The sequence below is a fragment of the Ornithodoros turicata genome, chromosome 2 (assembly GCF_037126465.1).
Source record: "Ornithodoros turicata isolate Travis chromosome 2, ASM3712646v1, whole genome shotgun sequence".
Classification (NCBI taxonomy): Eukaryota; Metazoa; Arthropoda; class Arachnida; order Ixodida; family Argasidae; genus Ornithodoros; species Ornithodoros turicata.
In genome coordinates this window covers 51559584-51569324 of record NC_088202.1, presented here as the reverse complement: position 1 = coordinate 51569324, position 9741 = coordinate 51559584, and the positions used below count along the sequence as shown (strand labels likewise).

The window sequence follows — 9741 nt, the reverse complement described above, 5'->3', positions numbered from 1 at the left end:
ACAAGGTGTCCCTAAGGACTGAGACAAAAATTCCGTCTTGATGTCCTCTATTCGAGCCTCCCTTTGTGCTGAAGAGGCGCAAAACGGGTCAATCCCCTTATCTGTTTCTCTTCATGATATCTGCGGACATTTTCCAAAGCGGGTTAGTGCTGTCGCTTGTCGATTTAGGTCGTCACCTGCTTCGGCGTTACCACTTGTGTTCACCCTACGAACAGTGCACTGCATCAACGTACACTCCAGAAAGTGTCCCATAACTAGGGCTCAGGGTTACCGGATGTATTCGAAAAAAATCGAGAAACATACGCCCGTCAAATATAACCCAGTTCCGATTTTATCCGAAGAACTCCGCATTGTTGGGGATCCAGAAATCGAGAACTAAGCAAGAAAAAGCAAGCCTTGATGACTATAGTTAGCAGTTTTATTTAATTCTGCGTCGATATTGCTTCTCGTTGCGGGTTACCAGCCCCGTGACAAGGAAGTAAGGGTGAATCTCTGAGCCAAAATCCACTTCGTAGCAACCGTTCACTTAATAATGCGCTCAGCAACCTGGCTAATGCAATCCTAGCCTAGAGGCACCTGGCACTGTAGTCACTGAATGTGGTACCCTACTGGGTTAGTGCACCTACTCGGCATGAAGGCAGTTCGGGGTCCTTTCCGGCGTTTCTCAGGTTTGTTTGCTAGTTGCTGTAACGCAGAGTGTAAGATGGGGTGTAAGTGAAAGGTGCCTGACGACCATGTTAAAAGTGTACGAATATTATACTATATAATGAATTCGACTGTATAAGGGGGGGATATATTTATTAGACGAAAAGGAAAAAAAAACGGGGGAAGGGTCAGCCAAACGAGACGTCGGCTTGCTATTCCAGAAATAAGAAATAATAAATAAATAAAAAGAAAAGACAAGAATTAAAGAAAGAAAGGAATAGGAAGGAATAATAAATAAATAAATAAAATTAAGAAATAAGAAATAAATAAAAAAAAAGAATTAGGAAATAAGGAAAAACTAACAAATGATGAAAGAAGGATGAGGTAGATCACAGAAGATGACTTTAAAAGGAAAGCATGAGGTTAATGCGTTGAGGGTGAGAGTGGGGCACAGAAGAATGAGATTGCACGACTGAGTTCACAGGCTGTTCATAAGACCTGAGTCTCTCAAGAAAGTCAGAACTGTTCAGTCAGAACAGTTATTGGAGGTGCCGTCCCCATGTGCCCGACGTGCTAAGGCGTCTGCGCGGGTGTTTCCGTGCAGGCCGGTGTGACTGGGTACCCATTGGAAACAGAGGCTATGACCAAAGGATAGAAGTCGATTGTATATTGCGACTATCATGGTGTCTAGGCCGCCGATTGTTCTGGAACAATCATTTGCTACAACTTCTAGCGCCACCTTACTGTCCGTGAACACAACCCAAGCGCCAGGCGGTGATACCGCTATGTGGTTCAACGCGGTTAGTATGGCGAAGAGCTCGGACTCAGTAGATGACGTTTCGTAGGGGAGCTTGTGCGCCACTTCAAGGATTTCATGTGGCATATAAAAGGCTGCAGTAGATCCGCCTTGAGACACTGATCCATCAGTGTACACAGGGAGTCGTTGAGAGTACGCTGAGTTAAGGTGCTCCAGTGTAAGTTGGTGAGCAACAACGGGAGGTACGAAGTTTTTCCTCAGAAGACCAGGAATTTGGTCACATACAGGAGGCCTGCGAAGAGTCCACATTGGCGGGACATAGGAAAGCACTGATGGTGTGGTGGGGAGGTGCACTTTCAGGCGGTCAACAGAAATACCAATGCTGGAGTCCGGACAGTCAATATCAATGAGCCGAATATGATGGTAAGGATGCTGTGTGAGGTACCGCGCAAGGGATTTCATGTTGTTCGTGGGATTTCGTTGCAAAAGGCAGGTTCACATTCTTGATGTGAATATGTCGTTTTACATCCGTTGCTTTTCTCCGAATTTCGGATGTTGACTCAGTCATAAAAAATAAGCGACGATAAACTCTAAATTCTTGACGGAATGAAGAAATGCGACGACTACAACAACACAGTACAACGACAGTAGAACAACACTGTATTGACTGCACACACATTCATGGACCCACCATGACAGAGAACATGTCCATATCCCTTTGCTGCTTGTGTAGGCGTCTGGTTGACCCGTCACAGAATAACTTGTGTAGCTGGTATGTCGAAAGATGAAGATGCTCCAACCGCTCAGAGTGGCTTATCCATGCAGATGCTTCTCTGAATCAGATATGACTACACTTTAGCAAGAAAGATCAGAATAGGAATCAGAAACGTGAGAATCAAAAATACTACCTGTCGAAATGCCACGTATATGTCACAGAGGTGGTGCTATGCTATGCTAAGCGGCAGAATGGAGTAGGAACTCACTTACCTGTCATCAAGAGGGTAGCGGAAAAACGCAGCTTTGGTCATTCTTGAATCGTTGTCGCACCAAGCAGGCGAAGCAGACCTGCCTTCCACTTATATGTCACTGAATTGACTTGCAGAAGTATCCAAGAGGCCCTGAATTATTCAGAGTCAATATCGATAACATGTTAAGGGAAGGACACTAAAAGCCATCCAAAGCGGTACCGTCATAGATGCTTTGCTGGCGTCCCTGCTGCATTCACCATATTTCGAAACTTTACGCCGAGCTGCTCCGGTACCGCCGACACGGCGTCACCCGCTTGCGCGCGCCACGGAAAGTTCATAATTTCAAACCGACCAATCGGCACTCGCATACCGAGAGAACGGTTACAGGAACCAATGGGCTGGTGAGGGTTGAGAAGTCGCGCTTCGACGTAAAAATTCTGTCGTTTCATGACACGAAAAGCTCGCAGCGCCTTAATTTATTCCGCAAAGCAACTCGCGAGTTTCATTCCTTTGATCGAACCGACTGAGAGCGTGCTCGTTTGAGCGAACTCACGTGTCCTACAACTAATGCGCATGCGCGACACTCGGATCGGACGTTTCATTCGTGCTGAAATGTCCTTGGTTTTTCTAATGACAACGAAATTGCGGCAGGCCAAGTAAAAAACGTGATAACAAGGGATGTCTGTTCTGTAATTCTAGGTGCTTCCACGTTACTGCGGGCAGTGTGAGTTGCTGAGGCGTATGTCCTTCACCGTCACAAAAATGTTTCGATCCTTTGCAGTCTAGGGGCGGTTTGGAAATTCGTGGTTCATACATCATTGCGATCCCAATGAAGGCTTCTGAGGGATGAGGTGATCCATACAGCTAATGAATCGGCAAGTTGTAGCTTCGTTCCATATTACGGGTGAGTGATTTTTCGTTTTTCTTGGTGGTTTCTTGCCTTCCTGTGTGCTGATTTCTTTGTGTGGTTGCCTCACTGTGTGAGGCCAGCATAGCGTACCGTTTTTCGCCACCTACTTATATGGCCAGTCGGCCTTTAGCATTTTTCGTGATACTGCCTGCAGCTATGTCGCGGGTGGACTTCATATTTCCTTTTGTGAAGAAGGCAGGGAAAGTCGTGAAAAGCATGCGCCACATTGGTGGTGGAGCATGCGGCCAGATTGTGAAGTCCAGGTCTGGTACTGAGAAGCTGATGTCCCTGGGCTCGCTTACGGTGAAGGGCAACGTGACCGAGCTAGTCTCGCTGGAGTCCATCTTGGTCACAGTTTCAGTCATCTCGGTGCCAGATGGCATCCCTGATGTGGCGGTGGAGGCCATTCTTACTGACTACGGTCCTATCACCAGTGTAGCTCGCGAGACGTTCCCTCAGAAGGAGCTAGAGGGTATCGAAACGGGCAACCGGCGGGCTCTCATGGAAATGCGGACCCCAGTTCCGAACTTCATAAGCGTGCGTGGTAAACGTTTGACCATCAACTATGATGGTATCAAACGAGTTTGTATGCGGTGTGGCGCAGAGGACATGGCACATCTCATGGACATGGCACATCTCCATGGCGCCCGCGTTTATGTTGAAGATAGATTTCGAAGATAGATTCGAAGATAGAGCGCCTATCACCAGATCCCGGTCAACCCATCTGACACCCCGAAAACTGCCATCATCACGCCTTTCGGCCTATTCGAGTACGTCAATATGTCTTTCAGCCTTTGCAATGCTGCCCAGACATTTCAGCGTTTTTTTAATGAAGTCTTGCGTGGCCTTGGCTTTGCCTTCGCATACCTAGACCTTCGCTACCTTCGTCGTAGCCAGCAAGTCGGAGGCCGAACATCTCGCCCACCTCCGCCAACTCTTCTCTAGACTTCAGGAATGTGGGGTCATCGTCAACCCCACCAAGTGTGAATTTAGAAACACTCCAAGGCTGTGTGCAGCTTGTGTACACGCAATGCATAGCCCTTTTGCCTTCATTCGCATTACAAAAACGTCGTCGAACTGGACATTTTGCTTGCGTTAATTGTTCGTAAAATCAACCACACAGCAGTGCCATCTAGATAATTATACGTTTTTGATTGAAAGCGCATTCAGACCGAACGAAAATGACACAAACCAATAAAGCGCCCGCAGGGAACTTACATTCCGACACCTTCACGCACAGCACCCACCCCGAACGTGCTCGCCGTAGGGCGCTGTGTCAAGAATATGGGGAGAGTCTTGATCATGCTCGTACGTAGCTAAAATTCCGGTCTATAGGCTCCGTGCGCTAACCAGAGGGCGCTGGAAAAATTTGACACGCGCGCCACTTGTGCACAAAATCAGGATGACTGAACTGAGCGCTGGCTGCTTTCGTGTGTTGCGCAGTGGCGAGCGCAGCAGCTAGCATCAAGCTCAGATGCGACTTGCGACCTCCTAAAGAAGCAAGGTTTTTCTTTTTTTGATGTACAACGGTACAAATGTAGAGCAAGGAAGGCTTTATGAGTCCGGACACGTTTCTGAAGTGGGAGATGTCTTCGCACACCCGGTAGCGTATTTCGAAACCCTGACCGATACAGAAGAGCGGCGGCGGCAGCGGCAGAAAACCCTGAAAACCCGATGCCGATGCATCGCGTTGGCGCAGGACGCTGCTGACATAATGGCGGCTGTAGGCGGTGTTACGTTTTGTAGTGTTGGGTTGGGACAGATGGGTTGAGCGAAAAGAAACAGATAGATTTGGCTTGCTGGTTGACGTGCCTTGAGATTACGCGTTAAGTAACGCGCAAGTTCTTCCAACGTTTATGCTCCTTGGGTTTGAAAGCGTGAGTCCGCAGAGAGTCGGTGTTTTCAGTGTATGTGAGCGACGTTGTGCTGCTATTTGGGTGGTCGATGCCATTAATACACGGCATGGAAGTTGAAAATGTTCGAATGTAAAAGTGGGACAGAAACTGAAAATGGGTCCTTGCGGCGTGTAGAGAAGTTTGAAGTGAATCTGCAAAAGCAAAGGCGCCGTACTGAAGTCTGTGCGTAGTGCGTGCACAAATACTGTGTGTGTGGTTCCGACTAGAGTCACTCTGACGTTTTCAGGTTATATTCCTTTTGTCTTTTTTTCTCTCGCAGAGAAAGTTGCATGTAGTGGTCTTGAGCGTCAAATCCAAATAATGTGCACCCAGTTTAGTTCACGATTGAAACGTGATTGAATTCAGGGCGATACTTGGTTTAACACGAACTCTTCAGACTCTGGGGTGGAATCGGGTATAACACGTAATCAGGCTGTATTTATGGTGCATTTCAGTGCACTTCACATATCTTTCTGTACCAATATTTATAAGCTTTTATGACCATAGTGTTGATACAGCTTACTTTTGTGGTTGGTAATGATTATATCGACGGGGCCCGTCGACCGGATTCAGCTGGCTATGTCGACGGGGCCCGTCGACCGGGATCAGCTCGCTATTTTGACGGGGCTCGTCGATTTTCTCGTGTGTCACTATATCGACAGGGACTCATGAGACTGCATCATTGCTACACATACATTGTACGTGCTGTAATCGTACATCCACTCCAGTGCTATCTATAGGAAGCGTTAGCATAGCAGCGTCAGTGGTTTTCGGCGGCGGCACACCATACCAAAGGCGGCACCAAGGAGTAACGAGCATTGCAAGCCGTGTCCGTGTGCTGACCCGGAAATTGTTGGTTGAAATCCGCCAATACCGCTTTATGTTTACGTCAGGTAGGGTAGGTATGAAAAAAAACAACGCGAAATAGAACCAAAACATGGTCTGCGGACCAAAGTATTGTAGTGAAAGAGGCGGTGAGTAACTCATGAAAGGTAAAGCCTGAGCTTGGGCAAACAGGGAAAAAGACGACACGAACGACAACTGCTTTACCCTTCGTGGGTATAACCCACCAACTTGCCTGCATACATGCCATTTTGTCTATCGGTAGGTTCGTTCTATTTGGCTGCACTGGTGTTGCACCAGTGCAAGAGTTACAAAGTGCAGGATAGGAGAAAAATTCGAAGGGCCTGCACGAGTCCAAGTAAATAGAATGTAGCTAGTGAGTAAGCAGTTCAGCAGTTCTGGATGTCCAGAATGAGCATGAAGACACCACGAGGAATGACAAACAAGTATAGGAGAGGCAAAATATACATTTTGATTTACTTTGTCACTTACATATATACATATACAAATCTACATCGCACTCAAATATACACATATACAAATCTACAATTTCAACTGTAGCAGGCTGTACAATACCAATTTTTTGCCCTTGGCATAGTTGTGAGCGAGGTGCAGTTCAAATGGTACCACAAAAGGCATGAATCACAGCCAATTGAGTCACTAGATGCTATGCTCTTCGCACATGAGGCACAATCCCAGTGTGGATTTTTTGCTCTCACATTACTACTCCTTGTAATACCAGCCAAGCATCATGATCGAAATACTTCCTGACATCATTGACGTTGACTGAAGCATCAATAATTGAAGCACAAATTTTATCTGGAACAGTTTCTACGTCATGTTCTTGGATGATGTAGCCACTTAACGCCTTTTCCACAATTTCTTCATTGACTACCCAGCTCAGTACCATTCGTTCTCTTTGCCGAGGTGATTTTTTCAAAAACGAAGTTGGTCGCAGGGAGATCTTCTTCCTTGGCAACCCTACCACTGTCAATCCCTTTCCTTTTGGCCTGCCACGGTGCCGTGCCTGGAGAGGAATTTTTACCTCTGCAAGGTCCCTCTGGCCACCTTGTATACCTGGAATGTCATTTTAATGTTAGAGATAGTACCTCACCTATGTAATGTGCCAGTGACCACATCCAAGAATTGTAATGCAGTGCATAATAGTATGCTAGGGTACACACCTCTTTCTGGTAGACATTGCTCAGGTACAGGACCATCCTGCAGCATGGCATGAGGCTGTGCTGCCTCAGGGTTTGCAGGGTTCATACCTTCTTGCACTGTCATTTTCTGATTAAAACTAGGGAGGGCAAAATCCTCTGTAGGACCTGTGTCCTGCAGAGAACCAGGGACTGACTCTGCATCTTCTGCAAACCCTGCAAAGGGAGTTTTGCATTTAGCAAAAGTATGACATTTAGGAGCAGAGGTGAGGATTACCTGCTGATGTGGGACTTTGTTGGGGTACGCAGTGCAGTTCAGAAGCTGGAGCAGTCAGTGTGTCATTTATGAGAGTAGCTCCTGTGGTAGGCAGGTCCCTTGGAAGGTTCTGGACTCCTTCGACAATGAAGACATCTCTCCCGTGTTCTACGGCATCCAAAAACTGCTTTGCAGCTGTCATCAGGGTATCATATTTTGCCATTGGTGACTCTGCAATACGTGCTGCCAGCCGTTGAAGCAGCATGTTCGCTTTCTTGAATTTTTCACATTCGGAGAGCACTCTGGTGTTTCGGTGCTCTCCACCAGACGCAGTCCCTACAGTCAGTGTCCCTGCTCCAGTCTGTTCAGATCTTAATCTGCAGGCTTTTCTGTAATATTCTTTGGTCCACCGTGTTGCAACTGCAGACATGAAAAAGGCAGGCATATTGGCCTGCTTTCGGACATAGAAAATGTGCTTGCATGGTAGCCGTAGTGACTTGAACACAGGGCACGTGCACGTCTCACATGAGGCATCAACATGGCATGGAATTGAGCTCATTCCTTGGGATGGCAGCCAGCTGTTGCTGCACACGCTTGAAGCTGTACTCTGTCAGCACATGTGCAAATTTCATTTCATCTTCACTTAAATTCAGGAGAAGTGGTGCTTTCAGGATGTTTTCAACTGCCCTCTGGTCTCGCTCGATCCTGAACGTCGTCACGAGGGCGAAAAGGTCCGAGAACATTCTGTCAAGCGTCTCATGCCTCTGAACCACTTGCATTACTTTCTGATTGATAGACTCAATGCGATTGTTAGTTTTGTTGCCAAGGGCGAGTGACTGCTGGAGCCCAGCAACCCACTGATGCCGTATGGGGCGCCAGTTTTTGTTAAAGTATCCCATGACTTTGCTGCAGTTCTTACTCATGAGTTTCTTGAGATGCTCTTCATATTCGGCTTCTGTCTTGGCATAGCACATAGACTGTAATATCTCCAAGATGGCAGTTCTCATCGTTGGTGTTATGTCCATGTTGTGTGTGGTTATTTCTCTTCGGAATGTTCGTAGCACATGAAAGAGGCAAATGTAGCCCTCTGCATTGGGAAATATCTCTTGCAGCACCTTCCTTTCAGTGAAATCCTTGTCAGCCATTATGGTTGATGTCCGAAGAAAAGCATTAGGCTCACAGTGTACTTGGAATCTCTGAAAGAGTGCCCTCAGGGTTGATTCATCCTCTTTGGCAGAGAGGAAGAAACCGACTACTTCTGTGTACCCGTTGGAGTCTTCAACTGAGGCGATGTAAAGTGGCATACGTCTGTCATTGGTTTTGTGTATGGCGTCAACAAACACTATTTCCGGGTAGGCCTCGAAGGATTTCTTCATGTCATTATCTTGATAGAAGATACCAACAAGGTCATTTGTATCAGTAGCAAGGATGTCCAAGGTGCCCCCTGCTTGCTTTGCAAGCATAGCCACGGTTTCCAGTGTCGAAATGTGGTCTGCACTTTTCGTCTTCAAGTTCCTGAGGTCACGAAGCAGGACAACTTTTCCACATTGCTTGAGATAGTTTTGCATCATCTTCTTGTTGGCCTTCACGCTCAACATCTTTTGGGCTTCCTCCAGCTCAGTACCTTGTAATCTCCATGGTTTTGGCAACTGCTTGTAAATTACCTGCAACAGGACACAGAATCAAGATGTTACAACGCTCTGGAAAAATACTGCAAAATAACGGTTGGCCTCATCATACAATCTCACCTCATTCACAGGATGGTTGTGGACATCGACGGTTTTCGTAACAAGGAGATGCTGTCCGTCAGCTGTCGTACGGATCCTGATCTTTGCGGGGCAGCCCACCTTATACGTCCTGTATTCCGTGCGAGTGTCGTGCTGTTAGTACTGTACATAGCAAACTCTTACAACACAACTGGCAGCATGCAGGCAGCTTACTTTTGTCTAGGGCGTTCTCCGGTTGATTTAGATTCATATTGTCTTCCGCCGCTGAGACACGCGTAATCGATCTCCCCGTATTTCAGCTCTTCCTTCACTGGCCGTGTCAGGCCCTTCTTTCTACAATCTAAATATTTGCTGTCAGTTACAACTTGTCGCACTAAAAGCAATGAAAGGATGTGGTGTTATCTCACATACCTTCTATTGTCCGGGAGGAAGAAATCCACAGCTGCACGCTTTTCGATGCCTCATAGTCATTCACTGCAGTTTGGAGGTCACAAAATGATGCAAATTTTGCGCCTTCCCGAAGCTTTCCCGGTGATAAAACCACACTCTGTGTGTTTTCACTCGTTTCGTCCATCTTGGA

The 9741-nt window shown here is 46.9% G+C and overlaps 1 pseudogene; it reads right to left on the bottom strand.

Moving 5' to 3' along the window:
- Positions 1 to 6733: 6733 nt before the first annotated feature.
- LOC135384632 (uncharacterized) lies at positions 6734 to 9741 on the bottom strand (annotated as a pseudogene).